This window comes from Homarus americanus, unplaced genomic scaffold, assembly GCF_018991925.1.
Source record: "Homarus americanus isolate GMGI-L3 unplaced genomic scaffold, GMGI_Hamer_2.0 scaffold54095, whole genome shotgun sequence".
NCBI classification, from domain to species: domain Eukaryota; kingdom Metazoa; phylum Arthropoda; class Malacostraca; order Decapoda; family Nephropidae; genus Homarus; species Homarus americanus.
The window spans coordinates 755,794-779,498 of record NW_024742051.1 but is presented as its reverse complement, the minus strand read 5'-3'; the positions used below and the strand labels follow the sequence as shown (position 1 = coordinate 779,498).

At 42.8% G+C, this 23,705-nt stretch overlaps 1 long non-coding RNA gene across 1 annotated transcript in view; it reads right to left on the bottom strand.

Annotated features, from left to right (window-relative positions):
• Nucleotides 1-1,544: 1,544 nt before the first annotated feature.
• The window catches only part of LOC121876470, a 144,600-nt gene continuing 122,439 nt past the window's right edge, over nucleotides 1,545-23,705 (bottom strand). The window contains exons 3-4 of the long non-coding RNA XR_006090770.1: nucleotides 2,319-2,560; nucleotides 1,545-1,732 (exon numbers count right to left, since the gene is read on the bottom strand). This is a non-coding gene — a long non-coding RNA (uncharacterized LOC121876470). The remainder of the gene's footprint in view (nucleotides 1,733-2,318; nucleotides 2,561-23,705) is intronic.

The following is a 23,705-nucleotide window of genomic DNA, read 5'->3' as shown; positions in this document are numbered from 1 at the left end:
GCATCACTGCATAAATATATTTAATATCAATTTTTGTTTATTATTCTGAATAAGCATTGGTTGAAAAATACTGTTTTTACGGTTTTAAAATGGTATTTTAATGCAATTAAAATCGATCGATTTAAATAAAAAAAATCGATTTGTTTTTGTTATTTTTTATAAATCATGATTTTTTCCAACCTGGTACCCACACAAACCGGTAACACCATACGTGCCCACACAACCAAACCATACCACCATGCCCACAGCAAACCATCGCAGTACCCACACAACCAAACCATACGTGCCCAGCAAACCATACACCCCACGCAACAACCAAACCATACGCCACAAGCCCACACAGCCACCAGCAAGCCATAGCAGTTTAGCCAAACCATCGCCGGTACCCACACAACCATGCACACCATACACAGTACCCACACAGCCAAATGCAATACAGTGCCACACAACCAAAACCATTACATGGTACCACCACACAGCAAACCATACGCGACCATGCCCACACAACCAAAACCATACACACATGTGCCCACACAAAACCATACCACACATCACATGTGCCCACACAACCAAACCATACAGCAGCCACGGTACCCACACAGCACCAGAGTGCCCATCACCTACGGTACCCACACAACCAAACCATCACGGTACCCACACAACCAAACCATCGGTGCCCACACAACCAAACCCACAAACCAAACCATCTCGGTGCCCACACAACAAACCATACGCGGTACCCACACCAGCGACCAAACCAAACCATCGCATGCGTGCCCACACAACCAAACCATGCAGTGGTACCACACACCATGCACCCCACACAATGCGCGGTACCCATACACATGCACAACACCCAAATATGCACAGTGCCCACACGCAGCAAACCATGCGCGGTACCCACACACACAAACCATCGCCAGTGCCCACACACAACCAAACCATCTCCATGGTACCCATACACAACCAACCATCTGCAGTGCCACAGGTGCCACTACACGGCAACCAGTACCCATACAAACCATGCGGTGCCACACAACCAAACCATACACAGTACCCACACAAACCATCACGGTGCCACAAAAATAGGCCAACCAAACCACACGGTGCCCACACAGCCAGCACACAGACCATGCCCCACACAACCAAACAATAGACTGTCATGCACACAATACACAGTACCCACACAACCCAAACCATACACAGTGCCCACACGCATCACGCCAGTACCCACACAACTTCGCGCCCAGTACCCACACAATACACTTACACCACTAAACGTGTTTGTGTACACAGTGTTACCCATATTTGTACACTTTAACAAGAGATTCTAAATAAACGACCGTCATCAAGACCCCGCACACTACTATTACCAGACAACACTCGACTGTAATGATTCAACTATACAAGACACAGTTCACTATAAACACTGAGCCAAGAGATTATATCACTATATTGGTAAAATAAAGAGCGGAGCATATATCACCATTATACTGTATAGCATTTAACACCACGATATCTATACTCCACTTACCTACACATTTTCCAAACCTGGTTAAATAATTCCTCACTTATGTAACTTAAGATAGAAGCTCCTCTGGGCGGCTGTTAAGAAGATAATCCACGTTTAGGTCACAGGACACAACAAACTCTCTCTCCCACGACTATCAGGTCAACACTAACGTTGTCTGGGCTCGGGCACGTCGGCTGCTCACTCACGGTTTGCCAGCATCTGATAATAAACCAATAATAAATCATTAATTCTCACTAAACAAATTATTATTTATTACCAGTATATAATATAAATATTTATTAATATATTAGACTATTTTATATGCATTTATTCAATTAATTAGTTGTTACATAATATGTTTTAAATATAAACTTATAAGTGATTCGGCACCTCAAACATACCAAACTATCGTAACGACTGTTCACGGTAGTTCAGTTGCGTTGTAAACAAACTAAATTCCCATGAACTAAACTTGTGTATAGAAAAAAAATAGTATGATAATTTACATAGCACTACGAAATTACCAATCATTACAAAACATACGTAGGCCAATTACAAGACATCCACGGCGGTACTGAGGGTGGATGTAACGGAATTTATACCCAAAGTGAGAGGTGAGGGAGGGAGGGGTGGAGAGAGGGATGAAGGGAAGGAGGGAGAAAGAGAGAGAGGAGAGGAAGGAGTGTCTCAAAGCTAGGCGAGGGTAGAGAAGATGATACTCGAGTAATATTATGTATATTCTACGTCAATATACAGACAGCCAAGTTGTAGTGTGTGGTGGTACAGGTGTTAGAGGGAGCCTTACTTTGACGACCAGCTAACTAAATCTTCACGAGTCTTCAGGAATCTTCATGAGTCTTCAGGAATCTTCACGAGTCTTCAGGAATCTTCACGAGTCTTCAGGAATCTTCACGAGTCTTCAGGAATCTTCACGAGTCTTCAGGAATCTTCACGAGTCTTCAGGAATCTTCACGAGTCTTCAGGAATCTTCACGAGTCTTCAGGAATCTTCACGAGTCTTCAGGAGCCTTCAGGGAGTCTTCGGAGCCTAGAATACGAGAACGGAGTAAGTTCTTTAATCCGAACAATTAAAACAGGCATAAAACACGATTATGTAACCGTTAAATTAGTGTTACTGTTTTAATTTAATATTTCAATTTTTTCCAGAAGACTTTGTTAAAATGTAATTGTATTTTTACCGTAAATTTTTAATATAATTTTTACTTTATCGAAATGAAAGGTTTAGTTACATTATTGAATTAAAACACTTATAATAAACCTTGAATAAAACCAATTACAAACTAATTTTTAAACTCATTAATCCTGAAACAAAATACTTTATTAATCACTAGTATTAAACGCCGGAGGTTAGGTTAGGTTTAATTAGGTTAGGTTAGAATATTGTTTTGTTTATAATCGACTCTCAAATTAAAGGTATAAACTGTATGATCTATATACATACAGACATACACACTGGTATATACACAGATATACTTCATACTTGACAATGGGTATGGTGTGGGTACGTTTGGTCATCTACCCATAGGCCAATATTTTTACCCCATTATTTTGAAAGAATGAGTAAGGGTATTGTAATCGGTGTGTGTGTGTGTGTTCATGCGCATTTGTGTGTGTGTATGTGTTTATGTACGTGGGCATGTGTACGTGTGAGTGTAATAACAATAATAATAACAACTAGAGCAATGGGAGGGTTATTTGATACACAACACATAAATGAGTGACAGTATAAATATCTACGTGTGTGTGCGCGCGTGTGTGTGTGTGTGTGTGTGTGTCAGGCACCTCGCTGTTGCCATGGTAACGGCCACCACCACAAAACGTTCCCCCACCTCTTACCTCGCTAATTACTTTTCTCTACAACAACATTCACATTACGCAAAAGTTATACAATATTTTTGACGATACTTACAATACCTCTAAGGCCCATAGGTGTTGCAATGCGTATTTTCATAATAATAATAATAATAATAATAATAATAATAATAATAATAATAACTTCAATAATCTATACAAATCCGTTTCCTATACAATGTCAATTCAAATTATAATCACAAACGCAGTTAAACCTACAATACGCTTTTCTAATAGACGATAGCAGTTACGATCATTTAAAATCCCTCCATTGAGCTGTTTACTAAGCTATTGTGGGTCATAAGGGAAGTAATTTAACTGAATGGGGTCAACTGTGAGGTCAATTGGGGTCATTAATGATTTCATGACCTTAATTGGGAGTATGATCAGTTAACGATATAATGATGGTAGCTACGATATGTAGTTTACGATTGTTTTATATTACTATTTTTTTAATAATGTTGTTATTATTGTTATTACTACTATTACTACTACTTCTATTACTACTACTTTTTTTAATGGCCTCCAGCCTCCCCCAATAACCATACCTTCGCCACCATTTTATTACCTTACTACTACTACTACTACTACTACTACAACCACCACAGAGTCGAGAGTATTACCCACAGCCATTAATTTAACATAATCTAACTCTCATTACCAATATTGACTATCCACACACACCCATGAGGTGATGTTTACCTGTAGAGGCATGATAGTGCTATGCCACCCTCCCCCCCACACACCCTCCCCCCTCCCCTCACACCTTCACTTCCCCCTGAATCTCTCACCTCCTCTACCCCACCCTTACACGTTCACCCCCCTCACTCTCACTCTCCTTCCCCCCACACACCCTTACCTCCCCCTCTCACCCCCCTCCTCCCCTCTTTCATTAACCCACACTTTAACTCAATTACTTATTACTTTTAATCGAATCTCATTTACAGTAAGTCAGTCATATATAAAATATTAATGGAGGTTAATATTTGCTCTAGGAACGCCAAGCACTATTAATTCTTGTGCTGGCGATGGTCTTTAGGGTGTTTTTCGTCTGGCGTATGTTCTATGAGTCACTGTGGGGTGGAGACAAACGCCAGACACTACTAATGCCCACCCCACAACCCCTACACCCACCCCACACCCCCTACACCCACCCCACACCCCTACACCCTACACCCCCCCAGACCCCTTACACCCACCCCACACCCCCAACACCCACCCCAGACCCCCTACACCCACCCCAGACCCCTTACACCCACCACAGACCCCCTACACCCACCACGGACCCCCTACACCAGGGGTGGGCAATTATTTTTGATGGAGGGCCACTTCATGAATGGTGGCACACTTCGCGGGCCACAGGTTAACAGCGACGAGCCAGTATTGCTACTATGTCCACCCAACTTCCAAAATTGTCCTTTCTGTAATTAATAAGAATTTTTTTTTTCTGATTGCCAAATGCAGTGGCGGGCCACAGAAATAATTTGGCGGGCCAAATGTGGCCCGTGGGCCGCACTTTGCCCACCCCTGCCCTACACACTCCACCTCCCAGACCCTCACCCACACCCTAAACCCCTTTACACCCACCACAGACCCCTACACCCACCACAGACCCCTTTACACCCACCCCAGACCCCCACACCCACCACAGACCCCCCACACCACCACCCTCACTCCCAACCACAGTCCCCCACACCCACCACAGACAGCCCTACACCCACCCCAGACCCCTACACTCCACCCCAGACCCCTTACACCCACCACAGACCCCCTACACTCCACTCCCAGACCTTTACACCTGACCACAGACCCCCACACACCCACCCCAGACCCCTTACACCCACCACAGTCCCCTTACACCCACCATAGTCCCCCTACACCCACCGTACACCCCCTACACCCCGGCCCATTACACCTACACCCCGGCCCATTACACCTACACGCACTACATAATCAATCTAAAGTACAGGTGATAGAGGCAAGATGATTGGCTGAGACCATCACATAAAGGACCAATTACCATCCAGGATCGACTGTCAGAGAGCGTCGTAAAGTCGGTAGTTTAGTAATGACTTGTTCTTAGTACGACATAACCATGCAATTAGGTGATACGGTAATTAGGACATAAAACGGTACAGAGAGATTATAATTGTGTCTATGTAAGTATGTATGTATGTATGTATGTGTGTGTGTGTGTGTGTGTGTGTGTGTGTGTGTGTGTGTGTGTGTGTGTGTGTGTGTGTGTGTATGTATGTATGTATGTATGTATGTATGTATGTATGTACTATAGTATTTACGCAATTAACTGTGTATGCATCTGTGTGTATATATTATGACACACGTGTGTGTGTGTGTGCTTGAAACTGTATCCTGATGTGCGTTTGCTGTATACATTATGTACGCTATTAATCGTGTATGTATCTGTGTGTGTTTGAAATCATTCTAATCTGTGTGTGTGTGTGTGTGTGTGTGTGTGTGAGTACATATATGTAAGCATGTGTGCATGTACTAATGTTTATAATCAGGTAGAGTATGTATGTATGTATGTATGTACAACAAAAGACCATTAAACAAGTAACACTATGACGCAACAGGGCAAATCACGACACATGAATAACGCACGACGCATTATAACTCACTGACGCATACATTCGAACCAGGAGGTGCTAATCAGTCCACCATGGGAACAACAGTGGGTCGGCTTCACACCTGACTACCAGATAACACAACAACACCAGCAGAGTGAGGCATCAGATACCACACCACCCGGTGTCTCGTGACCACGTGAGGTCCTTCATATCAACACCCGAGGACAAGTTACTACACCACGTGAACACCACACCACCCGGTGTCTCGTGACCACGTGAGGTCCTTCATATCAACACCCGAGGACAAGTTACTACACCACGTGAACACCACACCACCCGGTGTCTCGTGACCACGTGAGGTCCTTCATATCAACACCCGAGGACAAGTTACTACACCACGTGAACACCACACCACCCGGTGTCTCGTGACCACGTGAGGTCCTTCATATCAACACCCGAGGACAAGTTACTACACCACGTGAACACCACACCACCCGGTGTCTCGTGACCACGTGAGGTCCTTCATATCAACACCCGAGGACAAGTTACTACACCACGTGAACACCACACCACCCGGTGTCTCGTGACCACGTGAGGTCCTTCATATCAACACCCGAGGACAAGTTACTACACCACGTGAACACCACACCACCCGGTGTCTCATGACCAGCCCAGGCCCGGGCCATCAACTGTAAACTATAATAATTTATATGTTCAATTCATGTTCCTTCTCCTCTCCGTAATGAAAGCTTTTGTTAAACGACCCGCCCACCCCATGTCTGTGTGTGTAATAAGTCATTTATGTCCATTTATGTATATTTTCAGCCTTCGGGCAGCAGAACTTTTTCAATAAACCGTTAATTATTATTATAATTTATTATTAGAACAGGTGCGACTCACTAACGCATAGGTAAAGCACTAACGCATACCTGTGACGCATTAACAGGTGTGTGACCGATTAACGCATGTCATAAAGCAGGTATGGCCCACTAACGCATAACTATGACGCATTATCAAGTTTGGACGTACACATGACGGCCAGGGACGCACAGCTGGTGACGCATCAGATACACATGGTGACGCATGGGCAGGAGACGACCCCATGCTCAGGGCGACGACTAGTGAACAAACTACCCAGATCGCCTAACCTAACCTAACCAAGCCTCACCTTATCTAACCTTAAGTTTCTGAAAGGAATTTTGAACCAGAAATTAAAATCCAATTAACGGGGCCAAGTTCTGGAGGTGGCTGTAAGTTCAACATTTCCTCTGTGTGTGTGTGTGTGTGTGTGTGTGTGTGTGTGTGTGTGTGTGTGTGTGTGTCTAACTTGCTCATTTAAGTTAAAATACAAATGTGGCTTCTAGATTTAACACTGATACCCTACCTTAACTAGATACCTTCACTTAACACCAGTTAGGAGACATAATTAACACTGAGACTCTACCCGAATTTTGTCTATTAACTGGTGCTAAGTGAACGTATCTAGTTAAGGGAGAGTCTTAGTATAATTCTGACGCCATTTTGTGTTACGTCATAGACACACTCAAATCATTACTTACGATCAATATCACTTTACTATATTTCTAAGTATTCTAACAGAACTTACTTATAAATAATTGTGTATGTTATATTACTTCAATTACTTTTATAAGTGTAATGATCTATTGACTTCGTAAGTAAGAATAATGTATCGTTCTTGTTTATTTGTAAGTAAGAATAAAGTAATTATTTGTGTACGTAATTCACTTAAACATTACTTATACTTACCACAGTGGGACCAAAGTTACCTGACAGTACCACCATTAGGTATTGTTTACACGGTCCCTCAGGTGTAATTAACCCCTCCCTCTCCCTCCATCTACATCTCCTCTCCCTCCCTCTCTTTCCCCAACTCCTACCCCCTCCTCAAGACCTGTTCCCTCCCTCTATAGATCCCCTCCCTCCCTCTACACTTCCCTCCCTTCTACCCCTCCCTCTATAGATCCCCCCCTTCCTCTACAGCTCCCCCCTCCCCCATAACACCTCCCTCCCTCTCTTCTTTCAACACCTGGCGCGATCTGGCGGCTATTTCCGGCACTCAGATGATAAACGAACAAACAGACCAAATTCTACCGATCATCCAACACTGACATAGATGCTGCGGGGTATAACATAAGTCAGTAAAGCCATAGGTTAGGTTATTTTAAGGTGAGGGTGTGATATTAACGCCATAACTAGCATTCACTAAAGTCTGGCGAAAGATTACGTTATTGTTTGTTAAAGTGGGGGATGACAGGACGAGCATTCACTAACGCCTGGCGAAAGACCATGTGAGTCATATTAACGCCAGTGAGAGAATTAAGTAGAACTCGACACTTATAGCAGCTACGCCAGAGGAAAGAAATGCCTACCCTGACGCTCATTGACAACAAACACTCATAAAACATTCAATTACGCTACGCCAGGCGAAAGAACGCCCCCCTTGGCGGTCATTTGAGGCAAAAAAAAACACTAATTAACTAAGTGTTTCCCATAAGCCTCTCCTGGGATGGTTAATTCTCTTAACTGTGGAGCTAAATGTCAAACACCTCCATAAACTCCTACGTCAGTTAGATACGTTCTCACATCACCAGTTAGGAGGAAAATTGAACTTAGGAACCTTTGAGAATCCATCTTTGTGTGGTAACTTAAATGAGTCAGTTAGATACGCTCTCACATCACCAGTTAGGAGGAAAATTGAACTTAGGAACCTTTGAGAATCCATCTTTGAGTGGTAGCTTAAGTGGGTCAGTTAGATACGTTCTCACATCACCAGTTAGGAGGAAAATTGAACTTAGGAACCTTTGATAATCCATCTTTGTGTGGTAACTTAAGTGAGTCAGTTAGATACGTTCTCACATCACCAGTTAGGAGGAAAATTGAACTTAGGAACCTTTGAGAATCCATCTTTGAGTGGTAGCTTAAGTGGGTCAGTTAGATACGTTCTCACATCACCAGTTAGGAGGAAAATTGAACTTAGGAACCTTTGAGAATCCATCTTTGTGTGGTAGCTTAAGTGAGTCAGTTAGATACGTTCTCACATCACCAGTTAGGAGGAAAATTGAACTTAGGAACCTTTGAGAATCCATCTTTGTGTGGTAGCTTAAGTGAGTCAGTTAGATACGTTCTCACATCACCAGTTAGGAGGAAAATTGAACTTAGGAACCTTTGAGAATCCATCTTTGTGTGGTAGCTTAAGTGAGTCAGTTAGATACGTTCTCACATCACCAGTTAGGAGGAAAATTGAACTTAGGAACCTTTGAGAATCCATCTTTGTGTGGTAGCTTAAGTGAGTCAGTTAGATACGTTCTCACATCACCAGTTAGGAGGAAAATTGAACTTAGGAACCTTTGAGAATCCATCTTGAGTGGTAGCTTAAGGTGAGATACGTTCTCAGTTAGGAGGAATTGAACTTAGGAACCTTTGAGAATCCATCTTTGTGTGGTAGCTTATGAGTCACAGATACGTTCTCACATCACCAGTTAGGAGGAAAATTGAACTTAGGAACCTTTGAGAATCCATCTTTGTGTGGTAGCTTAAGTGAGTCAGTTAGATACGTTCTCACATCACCAGTTAGGAGGAAAATTGAACTTAGGAACCTTTGAGAATCCATCTTTGTGTGGTAGCTTAAGTGAGTCAGTTAGATACGTTCTCACATCACCAGTTAGGAGGAAAATTGAACTTAGGAACCTTTGAGAATCCATCTTTGTGTGGTAGCTTAAGTGAGTCAGTTAGATACGTTCTCACATCACCAGTTAGGAGGAAATTTGAACTTAGGAACCTTTGAGAATCCATCTTTGTGTGGTAGCTTAAGTTCCTGATGAGTGAAGGCCAACGATTCTATTTTGGGCAAGTGAACTACAGGAGGGCGGTGCTTGGTAACTCTCCTACCCTGCCGCTCACCCACCCACAACCCATGTCAATACTCCCCCCCTCTCTCTCTTTTCCTACTATTCATTACACTTCCTGATTCACCCTATCTATCCTTTACTATCCCTTCCCATACATCCATCCACTTCTGCCGTCCATCCATCCAACCAGCTACATATCCATCCACACTATCCTCTCTTCCTCCTATCACCTTTATCACCTATCCTTCTCTAGCCATTTAATCCTCTCCTATTCCTCTTGTTCCACTCTTTCTATCCACATCATCCCCAATCCTCATCCACTCTCCTTGACCAAAACAGTCTCTCAATTGAAGTCACCTTCACTTAGGTACAGCTACAGATATACGTACAGCTATAAGTACAAGTACAGCTACAGCTACAAGTACAGCTACAGATACAAGTACAGCTACAGATACAAGTACAGCTACAGATACAAGTACAGCTACAGATACAAGTACAGCTACAGCTACAAGTACAGCTACAGCTACAAGTACAGCTACAGATACAAGTACAGCTACAGATACAAGTACAGCTACAGATACAAGTACAGCTACAGATACAAGTACAGCTACAGATACAAGTACAGCTACAGATACAAGTACAGCTACAGATACAAGTACAGCTACAGATACAAGTACAGCTACAGATACAAGTACAGCTACAGATACAAGTACAGCTACAGATACAAGTACAGCTACAGATACAAGTACAGCTACAGATACAAGTACAGCTACAGATACAAGTACAGCTACAGCTACAAGTACAGCTACAAGTACAGCTAGATAATTATTAACACGATTACAATATTCACAACTACACAATCTCAATGCAATTAACCTAACCTAACCTAACCTAACCTAACTTAACCTAACCTACCCATTTCCCACACACTCTGAGTATTCTGAAAGCTTTAAAAAAACTTAAGATCAATTTTACGATGTTTTCTAATTACTCAAAAATAAATTTAATTCATAATGTATCGTAAGTTGATTTAAATGTCGTAAATACTGTAGGTGTAACGCATTTAATTACTTGAGTTAAGATGTAAAGATGGATTCTCAAAGGTTCCTAAGTAAAAGTTTTACTCCAAACTGGATATAAGAAAAAACATCTCATACATCCAGATCACAACACGGAAATAACTCTAAAATAACCTAACCTAACCCCAAAACCAGATATCTTCCTTACAACCCGGAGCTATTAACGAGAGACGGGAATATAACGACCCCCCCCCCCCCAAACAAAATAGTCTAAAATAGCCGTCAAGAGAGAACCCTGAGATAAAAATAAGAGTAAAATTCGACCACTGTTTTGGTACAGATGTAATGGTGCTGTGGAGTCATGGCGCCGTAGTGAAGTTGGCGTAGGGACGATGATGAACCCCACGATCCACGCCACTATCTTCACTACACCAGATACTGACCCCATTCTCCTGTTTGTGTGTATGTCTCGTGTGCCCTGATAGTGGTTGGGTTAGGTTAGGTTAGGTTAGGTTATGTTTCAGCATCTGTGTGTCTGTAGATGGCTGGTGCCTTTGGGTGTTTAGCGCAATCAATACTCCAGCCAGGGGAAGACCTCACTGCCTGGCGTACGATGACCTCACTCCTCAATCACAAATAAATCACTTTTAAATAACTAATCTCTTGTTATTTATCTTAATTATCGATTTAGGAGTCATTTCCAACAAGTAAAGAGGTGATTGGAACGATGCCAAGGTGTTGGGGTAGTATGATATGACCGCTTGAGGGCCATGACAGTGCCAGCTCGTAGTGCCAGTCTTGGGCCAACTTGTGCCGTATTAGGTCACTAAACTGGTGTCATCCTAAAGTGTGTTTTCCGCCCCTCGATGTTCAGCATAATGTTCACTATGCCTTGCCCTCCACAACACACTCTTCCTCCATTCTCCCTTAAGTGTTAAAAGTGAGTGTGTTTTTTAAGTGTGAAGTGAGGAGGAATATAAAAAAAAAAGTGTGTTTAAGTGAGGTGTTTTAAGGTACGGAAAAGTAAAGGGAAAAATATCGGATTTATTTCGCCTGTGGTGTTTGTTTAATACAGAGGGGGATTATACCGACGGCGTAGACTCCACAGTACACCTGCTTGGGGTACACTAGCCCTTCTTCAGGTAAGTCCTAGTCTATTACCTGTCCTTTAAGGGTTAATTAATACCTAAGGGGGATTGAAGGGGTTCTCGACTCTCACCTGTGTTCTAAGGGTCATTTAACACCTAAGGGGATTTAAAGGGATTAAGGTATTCGAGTTGCCCATTTAAAGACGCAAAATGTACTACCCCTTCGTCAGGTAGGTCTTGGACACTTACCTGTGTTTTAAGGGTTAATTAACACAATATAAGGGATTTTAGGATTTAAAGGACCAGATAAACCCCTTTAAAGACAGATACCTAATTACCCAAAGGGGATTATCACTACTTAAACCAAAAACTGTAAAACCGAAAATGAATCATAATATTTGTCAAAAAAAATAAACAAAAAATTGTGAAAAAAATAATAAATACAAAAAATTGAGTATTTAGGGGGAGAGAGAGAGAGAGAGAGATGGTACTGAAATGGTATCTATGGTAGGTGGCTGTTGTATGGTAGGTTAATGGTAGATGTTAATGGGTAATGTTAAGGGCATGACTGACACACACACACACACACACACACACACACACACACAAAAGAAAAAAAAAAAAACACCGATACACATCCACCTCCTTGACACACACACTACCTCTGTACACATACATACGCGTGTGTACAGACCAACTGACGTATACACTTTTTGCCAAGCGTAAACTCACACAAGCACAAAATAATACACAGATATACTACATGCAGGACTTACACACACACACACACACACACACACACACACTTGGTTAAAAATATTAATTGGAAGGACTTAATATAGTAGCCATGTGATACATTCAAAGCAAACAATGTGCTATGATTCACTGATAAATACACTTTTAGGGGAGGTGTGTGTGTGTGTGTGTGTGTGTGTGTGTGTGTGTGTGTGTGTACATCAATACACAAGTCCGTGATATACCTGTTGTAGCCCCACAACTAGAGAGAGTAGGCAAGTACAATCCTAGCCCCCTGCTATGTAGTCCCACGTATTGTAGCCCTCTCGTAGCCCCAAAAAGGTTCAATAACCCCCTTTATATTCCACAAGAAAATTCAACAGCCCCTTAAAGGTTCAACAGCCGCTCATAGGTTCAATCGCCCCTCATAGCCCCTTAAAGATTCAATAGCCCCTCTCATAGCCCCAAGAAGGTTTAATAGCCTTCAGTAGCCCCTTAAAGGTTTAATAGCATCCAGTAGCCCCTTAAAAGTTCAATAGCCCCTCGTAGCCCCCCAGGAGGGTTCAGTAGCCCCTAGCAGCAGCCCCTCGAGTTAAATTAAGTGAGTGACATTCAAGGTCAAGTCTGGTTCACAGCTTTCAAGTGTCATCGAATTATGTGATAATTTATGATCGTTTTACATAAATATACATACATACATATACATACATACATACTTACTTAAATACATACATACATACATACATACATACATACATACATACTTAAATACATACATACATACATACAGACATACATGCTTACTTAAATACATACATACAGACATACATACTTACTTAAATACATACATACATACATACAGACATACATGCTTACTTAAATACACATATACATAGACATATATACATACATACATACATACACTACATGCTTAAATACACATATACATACAGTACATACATACTTCAATACATACATTTATAAATTTATGAACAATTCTCCACAAACATGTATACATTAACACCTGTATACATACTCAAATTAACCCTACATGTATACTCACATTATCTATACATATCTAAGCCAGACGAACGATTGCCTGTGTTATTTTGCCTTTGATGGCGTCTGGGGTCTCTCTCTCTCTCTCTCTCTCTCTCTCTCTCTCTCTCTCTCTCTTCGTGATCATCTTGTACACACAGCATTTGGGATACAGGGTTGTAGAGCATCATAGAGACATAACAATAGACAGATATCGATCAACACACACACACACACACACACAGCCCTCATTTTTCACTCATCCATTTCCCTCTCTACCTTCACCGTGTTTACAGATGACGTCATTGTTTTGTTATACCGAGGCAGAATCCCCCATCGCCTCTACACCTCACCCCCAACCACCCTTCACACACACCCACCACCCCTCTCGACCCCTCACCACCCCCCACCCACCTCTCATTCCTCACCACCAGCACCCCAACCACCCTTCTACACCCACCCCAACCACCCTTCTACACCACCCTTGCCCTCTAGATCCCACCCCCACCCACCACCCCCAACCACCTTCTACACCACACCCCTCACCCCTCGCCACCACCACCCCTAACCACCCTTCTACACCACACCCCCCTCACCCCCCTCCTAAACCCCTATTATTCACCTTTTCACATTATTATCCTTCATTAACTCCTAAACAACAATAAAAAATAAATAAACAATAAATTCTGACAATAATTTAAATCTATGTATAATTATGTATTAAAATTATAATACAAATAAACATATGAATTCTAACACACAGACAGACAAATGTTGACAGGTGTGGAGTTGACAGGTGTGAGGTGTTGACAGGTGTGTGGAGTTGAGCCCGTCTAAACCAGGATAGACATGTGTAAGTGATTGAATATATATGTATGTATTTATGCATGTATGTACAGTATGTATGTATGTATGTATGAGTTCATGTGTGTATGAAAGAGAGAGAGAGAGAGAGAGAGAGTCTGTGTTGCTATGGCTGCCTGGCTCACTGATGTATCACACTGTGTACTCTGCTAGCTCGTCTGTCTGTCTGTCTGTCTGTCTCTCTGTCTGTCTCTCTGTCTGTCTCTCTGTCTGTCTGTCTGTCTGAGTGTTTTAAACCTATACTACTTACTGTAAACATATAAAAAATACATACTTCTAAACCAACGTATACACACACACACACACACACACACACACACACACACACACACACACACACACACACACACACACACCATCAATCACACAGACAGACACAAGGCTCTCACGCCACAACCCAGCCCTGCACCAACCATGAATCTCATAATATAGCTTGTTAAAGACACACCCGCCGCGACGGTTCACTTGCACTTGCATTGAGCTGAAGGACAAAAGCTTATGTTGGCACTTTAGTAACAGGGGGATGTGGAGTGAAGAGAGAGAGAGAGAGCACAGTATTGCAAAGGTTAGGCGATGTTGCAATACCTTCTTCCCAATGATGCAACCCCCCCCTCCCCTCCCCTAACCTAACCTCACCTAACCCCTCCCCTCTCCTCAGCTAATGTGTTACTCTACCTGGGGGTAAATTTAGCTGTGATACCTGTAGCTGTTATTTACCTGGTTACCTGTGTGATTTATTTACCTGTGTGATTATTTTTTTATGCATATTTTACTTATTTTCTTTGTGTTGTTGTGTAGTTTACATGTGTGTGTGTGTGTGTGTGTGTGTGTGTGTGTGTGTGTGTGTGTCTGTATCGCTCACTCACACACACACACACACACTCACTCACTCTTTCTCACACACGCAATCTTTCTCACTCTAAAGGAAACATTCTCTCTCTCTCTCTCTCTCTCTCTCTCTCCGTCACCCAGAGAAACATAATTTTGTCTCTCTCTCTCTTTTCCTCTCTCAGCATTCGACTTCTTGCAGCTAAGGCATAACCCCCCTCCTCCCCCTCCCTCCATTACCACTTTTTTTACCCGGAGTAATAAGGGCGTAAGCCACAGGGGGGGTATTATCTGGCCTTCTCTCTACCATATAACTTTTACTTGCTGCTCCCATGGAAATGTTGGTTGTTGGGAATGGTGGTTGTTGGGAATGGTGGTTGTTGGGAATGGTGGTCGTTGAGAATTGTGGTAGTTGGTAATGGTGGTTGTTGGAAATACTTGAAAATGTTAGTATATGTTAGCTAAGGATAGTTGTTGAAAATGGTGGTAGTTGGGATTAGTGGTAGTGGAAAATGTTGGTAATTGAGAGTGGTGGTTGTTTAAAATGTTGGTAAAAAAATATTGGTTGTTTAAAATGTTGGTTGAAAATAATGGTAGTTAAAAATATCAGTTGTTACACATATTGGTTGATATAAAATTGTGGTTGCAAGAAAAATTGGTTGAACACGAAGCTACAACACTAGTTACTCGACTTGTTGCGTGTGTGCGTGGTCCGTCACTGTGTAATTAAGTAAATGAAAAGCTAGGCGCTAGTGGGAGGGAGGAAGGGGGAGAGAGGGAAGGGGAAGGGGAGGTGGGGAATAGAATGGAGGGAGGGAGAGGGAAGGAAGGAAGAGAGATTGAGTGATAGAGAATGCTACAGACAGACAGACAGACAGACAAAGGAAATCCAGAAATAACAAAAACACCCCCAAACAAACACATATAAACACACCATCAAAACAAACAAACATACAATCAAAACAAACATCGATAAAACAGACACACCAATAATACACACACAACCAGACCATCAAAACACACACACACAAACACACACATGTACACCAATTAAAACAAACACACACACCATCAAAACAAACATCGATAAAACAGACACACACCAATAATGCACACACAACCAGACCATCAAAACACACACACACACACACACACACATGTACACCAATTAAAACAAACACACACACCATCAAAACAAACATACAATCAAAACAAACATCGATAAAACACACACACAAACACCAATAAAACATACACCCACAAACACATAGCAACTAGGTGTGTCCTGACTTAACTGGACTAAACTGGAAGCCTTAGAGTAACCGTGTGGCGTGATAACTGTGCTGCCGTGAACGTGAAACCCCACCCCACACTCCCACAACCTACCCCACACCCACATTAACCCCTCAAAACCTACCCCACATACTACTCACCATATAACCCCTCCCCACACACCCCCACTGTCAGCATCTGTACCCACACCCCACTATCCTGTAACCCCACACACTGTCAGCATGTAACCCCACAAATCATGCGCTTAACCTCCACCCCTAACCCCCACACATTCTCAGCACATAATCACCCCACCCACCCACAACCTCCCCCCACCCACCCACAACTTCCCACACCTCCCCTGTTAGCATGCACACCCTTCACCCCCCACCCTGCCACAACCCTACTTTCCACCCCACCAACAACCCAGCCTAACCCTAAACGCCAGACGGAGGATCGCCAGACTAGTAGATGTTGTAGGAGGGTCCAAGTGACAGATGACCCCACACACCTCCCACCATGGCCTCAGGTCAGGTCAAATCTGGTCTCTATGGATGCAGTTACTGAACCCTGGGTGTGTGTGTGTGTGTGTGTGTGTGTGTGTGTGTGTGTGTGTGTGTGTGTGTGTGTGTGTGTGTGTGTGTGTGGATTTGCATGGTGGCTTTTCATTGTAAAGTTTTTGTATAGTAAATTTATGTTTGCATGTATGTATGTATGTATGTATGTATGTATGTACTGTGTATGCATGAATATAGAATACAACATAGTACATGTGCGTGGGTACACATCATCACGTCACTCATGCTTGTCCATGCACGTATATGTCTGAACGTGTACACATATGTATACCCTAACACACACACTCACTAAAACACAAACAATAAAACACTTACAGGGGGGCTCAGTTTGACTCCGTGTGCGTGTGTAGGTGACACACACACACACACACACACACACACACACACACACACACACACACCACTCGAAACAATCATTTGTTCAATAGATTTGTAAAGTGTTGACCCATATTTAGAAACACTTTACGAATCCTTAAAAAGTCGGATTCACTTATACGAACGTAAACAAACAGAGCTGTACTATGTTTAGCAATGGGGAGTTATAATAATAATAATGATAATAATAATAATAATAATAATAACAACAACAATAATAACAACAATAATAACGATAATGATAATAATAATAATAATAATAATAACACTAATAATAATAATAATTCTACAACTACTATTACTACTATTGTCACCAACACTACTATTATTTACTATTTATAACAACAAGAACAACAGCTACTTATCAACAACTAATTTGCATACAATCAATAACTACAGATCAGGTCAGGTTCTGTTTGTTTACTTACATTACCGTCATTGTCGGTCTATTTCTGTCTAAAGTAAACAAAATTGAGAGAGAGAGAGAGAGAAAGAGAGAGAGAGAGAGAGAGAGAGAGAGAGAGAGAGAGAGAGAGGCTATTGTTCACTAGGCGTCACTTTATAAAAACAACTTTTGCAATTTCTTCTCCAAGGTGATGGTAAGGTGAGGACAGTGTTTTGACCCCCTCCCCCCCCTCTCTCTCTCTCTCTCTTATACTCGCTCTTTCTCTCTATTATATTCTCTCCTTATCTCAGTCTCTCTTTCCCACACACTCTCCCTCTCTCTCTCTTTCTCTCTCTCTCTCTTCCAGTTTATCTTCGTCTTTCTTCCCCTTCCCCCCTCCTCTCTAACCACCAACACCTCCTCTTCCTCTACCCCCTCCCCCTAACTACCCCCACCTCCTTCCTCCCCCTTTTCCTCCCTTCTCCTTCCCCCTAACCACCCCCTTCTACTCCCTTAAATCACCCCCTAGCCCCTCTCCAGGTAAACATACATACATACATACATACATACATACATACATACATATACATACATACTGTACATATACATACATACCCATTATTTAAGGGGTTAAACCCTTTACCCCTGAAGGACTAAACCCATAAATTTTCTTCCCTTTACAGATCTAATGGCTGAGTTATGCTGATAATTAAGGTAAGATACGTCGCTTCTAAAGGGTTCTAAGTCTAATGGGGCTATTATTTAATGGGTCTTGGTTTTATTGAGTCTATTATTTAATGGGCTCTAGGTCTAATGGGTGATATTTCTAATGGGGCTATTACTTAATGGGTCTTAGTTATGGACTATTATTAATGAGTAATGGGATTTAATGGGTACTAGGTCTAATGGGTTACTGTACAAAGGGTAATATTTCTAATGGGTTTAATGGGTACTGATACAAATGGGGCCTAACCTAACTTAACCAATCCCCCAAAATGAAGGGTTGAATCCCATTATAATTAAGATCCATTTAAATGAGAGAGAGAGAGAGAGAGAGAGAGAGAGGGGGCGGGGGGGCAGTACCACCTCCCCCCTCCTCTCTCTGTTGCCAACACTGGAGCAACATCACCAGGCGAAGACCATCTCCCCCACTCCCCATTCCCTCCCATTCATCCCCACTCCCCCCCACTCACCCCCATTTCCTCTTACGCCCTCCCATTTACTCCCTCTCACTCTCTCTTATGCCCTCCGATAACTCCACTCACTCCCACCCACTCACTCCCACTCTACGGTCATGCAAATCCCAATTTCACTCCTAAATCCGATCGAGTCCCTGTGTGTGTGTGTGTGTGTGTGTGTGTGTGTGTGTGTGTGTGTATGTGTGTGTGTGTGTGTGTTTTCAGGTCCATTGTTACGGTCTAATTCCAATATTACTCTCAAAAGTCCAATAATACTCCCAAAAGTCCAATAATACTCCCAAAAGTCCAATAATACTCCTCAAAAGTCCAATAATACTCCCAAAAGTCCAATAATACTCCCAAAAGTCCAATAATACTCCCAAAAGTCCAATAATACTCCCAAGTCCAATAATACTCCCAAAAGTCCAATAATACTCCCAAAAGTCCAATAATACTCCCAAGTCCAATAATACTCCTCAAAAGTCCAATAATACTCCCAAAAGTCCAATAATACTCCCAAAAGTCCAATAATACTCCTCAAAAGTCCAATAATACTCCCCAAAGTCCAATAATACTCCCAAAAGTCCAATCTCACAAAGTCTAATCTGCAGGATGCCCAAATTCACCATCCACGTCCAATTTGACCCAAGTCCAATTTAGCCTAACCACCTGTACCAATAAAATCCAATTATTAGAGAAAGGAAAAGAAAATATATTTTTTAGTTCAATGGATAAAAGAAAAATAAAGATAGTTTTATGTGTTTTGTAATTTTCTTTCTTTTTCTCTCTTTTTTTTATTGTTTATGCTCCGTGATATTATATTTTCTCTCTTTAAGTCCTTCTCTCTCTCTCTCTCTCTCTCTCTCTCTCTCTCTCTCTCTCTCTCTCTCTCTCTCTCAACATACGATAACAAGAGACAGTGAGCCTTCCACACCTGTGTGTGTGAGAGAGAGAGAGAGAGAGAGAGAGAGAGAGAGAGAGAGAGAGAGAGAGAGAGACCCACCAACATTCAACTATACAATAAACCACCAGTGACAAACAAACACAAAACAAACAAACAAACAAACACAATCAAACAAACAAAAATAAAAAACACAAACAAACAGAAGTGGGGAGGACAAACAGAGTTCATCTGCTTGGCTGTTGTATAACTTTGAGGGTGAGTGGGGGGTGGTCGTGGAGGTGGGGTGGTGAGGTGCAGGGGTGAGGGGTCGTGAGTGGGGTGGTGAGTGGGGGTGAGGTCGTGGTGGGGTGAAATTAGAGGTGAGGGGGGTCAATGTGAGTGAAGTGAGGAGGTGAGTGGGGGTCGTGGAGTGGGTGGTGAGTGGGGGGTGAGGGTCGTGAGTGGGGGTGGGGGGTCGTGGTGGGGTCGTGGTGGGGGTGAGGGGGGGGGTCGTGAGTGGGGGTGAGGGGGGTCGTGGTGGGGGTGAGGGGGTCGTGGTGGGGTGAGGGTCATGGGTGGGGGTGAGGGGGTCGTGAGTGGGGTGAGGGGGGTGCAGTGGGGGAAGGGGGGTGGAGTGGGGTGAGGGGGGGATGGGGGGTCGTGAGGGGTGGAGTAGGGGGTGGGGGTCGTGAGGTGGGGTGGTAGGGGTGGTGAGTGGGGAAGGGGGTGGGTGGGGATGAGGGGGTCGTGAGGGGGGTGGGCTAAGGGGTGAGGGTCGTGGGTGGGGTGGGTAAGGGGTGTTAAGGTGGGGGGAAGGGTGAGTGGGGTGAGGGGGATGGGGGTTGAGTGTGGGGATGGGGTGGGGCCAGGTGTGATGAGGCCTGTACCTAGATTGAGTGTATGGGGTCAGGGGGAGGGTGTAGGTCGAGTGTGTGTGTGTGTGTGTGTGTGTGTGTGTGTGTGTGTGTGTGTGTGTGTACTGTAACCTGTGCGACTGTCTGTAATCTATCTATCTATCTATCTATCTACACAAGATCTACTGCAAGATTATTCTCTCCCCTTCCTACTCCACATATCAAGAAGCTCTCAACACACTGACCCTTTCGACTCTCACTGACCATCACCACGACCTCATCTGCAAATTTGGTAAGAAGCTTCTACACCATCCTCGACACCGGCTCCTACTACCACCTGAGATCCCTTGTCCGAGAATTGCTGTTCGAAAACCACAACCGCATCCAGCCCATACGTGCACGAACTGATCGCTATAAGAACAGCCCAGTCCCAACCATTGTAAAAATTATCAATAACTTGTAATAAATCAGTGTATTCACTCCCAGTAAACACTACTCCTTGCACTGTCACTATGTTGAAATGAACTGTAGTTTGAGCTTTTCCCCATCTAGTTATTATATATCTTATTTGTGTCACTTATGTTACTTGTATATTATTTGTAATTCGTAACCCATTCCCCAAATATGTAACTGTATATTTTCAGCCTTCTGGCTGCCAAGCTCTTTGAATAAACCGTTAATTATTATTATTATTATTATTACACACGCGTCATGGGCTCACCAGGAACCAATCAAAACACGCCATGTATGGACCAATCAGAGCACGTCAAAACCTAAAGCGCGTGGATTTTGCTCTTCAGTAAACGAAAATTGAAAAGTTCTTTATAAATGAAAAAAATATATATTAATCTACCTTATTTTACTATGCTATATTTTATTACAATTTACACCTTTCTACAAGATAATTTACACCTTTCTACAAGACACTTCATTTTTACAAGACAATTTACACTTTTTTACAGGACAACTTTCACTTTGTGTAATTTGTTCACCTTTTACACATCAAATATATTAATTCAATTAACCATTTTTTACAAACTACATTTACACAATTTACAAGACACGTTTGACATTTTTACAACACAATTCTCGCTTTTTACACACAAACACATAAATGGAATAGGTTAGATTAAGTGAGGTTAGGTTAGGTTAGGCAGCGTTTATACTGAACAAAGGCGAGATTAATCTTCAGATTATCTTTGAATACAATACTTACATAAACAACATGAATAATACATGTTCTATACACACATACCTACACACACAGAAACAGTCACATACCTACACACACGCACACAGAAACAGTCACAAAGATGTACAGGTTCATATAAATATAAAGCAGGTTCATACAGTCACATACGCACATACACACACATACACGTTCATATAAATAGATGAAGCCACATACATACACACGCTGATTTACGATCATGTACACATATACACACAAAGACAGGCATACATGTACGCGCGCACACACACATGTAAGATGAAGCCACATACACACACACTTTCCTCCTCTCCTCCACACACAAAAAATAACGCGCACACACACACACACATGTACGTTGTGTGTGTGTGCATATATCCAAGGCTCCAGGTACCCAAGGTTTCTTTAGGTATTATATGCAAATTACACACACACACACACACACACACACACGTTACCGCATTCGTCGATAAATATAGAATTTTCCTCAACCAAGAGAGAGAGAGAGAGAGAGAGAGAGAGAGAGAGAGAGAGAGAGAGAGAGAGAACCGAGGCTTCTTGAGTCAAGGGAAAAAACACCTCTTGGGGTTTTTACTTTTTTTTTCAAGACTGGTTTATGGTTTTGGAATGTTGCGTTTTATTTGTCTTTTGTGGTAAATTGGAGGTTTTTTTTATTAATGTAATGGTTTTGGAGAGAGAGAGAGAGAGAGTAGAGAGGAGTGTGTGTGTGTGTGTGTGTGTGTGTGTGTACAGAGAGGGACTTAATTTGAGACCTTGTGGAACTACTGATGGCGTCGACGACTTGCATGTTCGTTCCGAAGCTGTCAAGGTATACAATGGGGAGAGGAGAGAGAGAGAGAGAGAGAGAGAGAGAGAGAGAGAGGGAGAGAGAGAGAGAGAGAGAGAGAGAGAGAGAGAGAGAGAGAGAGAGAGAGAGAGAGAGAGAGAGAGAGATGTGGGAAGGAGGGAAGGAGGGAAGGAAGGAGGAAAGGAAGGAGGACTGGAAGAAATGTGGGAAGGGGAGGAAGGGAGGAGGGAAGAAGGAGGAAGGAAGGGAGGAGGAGGAAGGGAGGGAAGGAAGGAAGGGAGGGAGGGTGGGAGGGGGGAAGGGAGAGTGGAAGGAATGAGGGAAGGGAGAGAAGGAAGGAGAGAAAGTGATATGAGAGAGAGAAGGAGAGATGGAGGGAAGGAAGGAGAGAGGAAGGATAGGTGATAGGAGGGACAGAGGAAGGAAGTGAGAAAGAAAGAAGGAAGGAAGGAAGGAAGGAAGGAAGGAAGGAAGGAAGGAAGGAAGGAAGGAATTGATGTGATGTGTGTATATATGTAAGTATATAAATGAACATGTGTGTGTGTGTGTGTGTGTGTGTGTGTGTGTGTGTGTGTGTGCGTAAGTATGTGCGTCAGTCTGAGGAGCAGGTACTTCTTCACCCAAATGCCCCTTAAGAAACCACAAAGGAGATACAACCCCTACCCCTTAATTCTACACTCGAGGACAGGGGGAAGGGAGAGGGGAGTACTCCCCTCAGCCAAGGATCACCTCAAAGGGGGTGTGTCAGG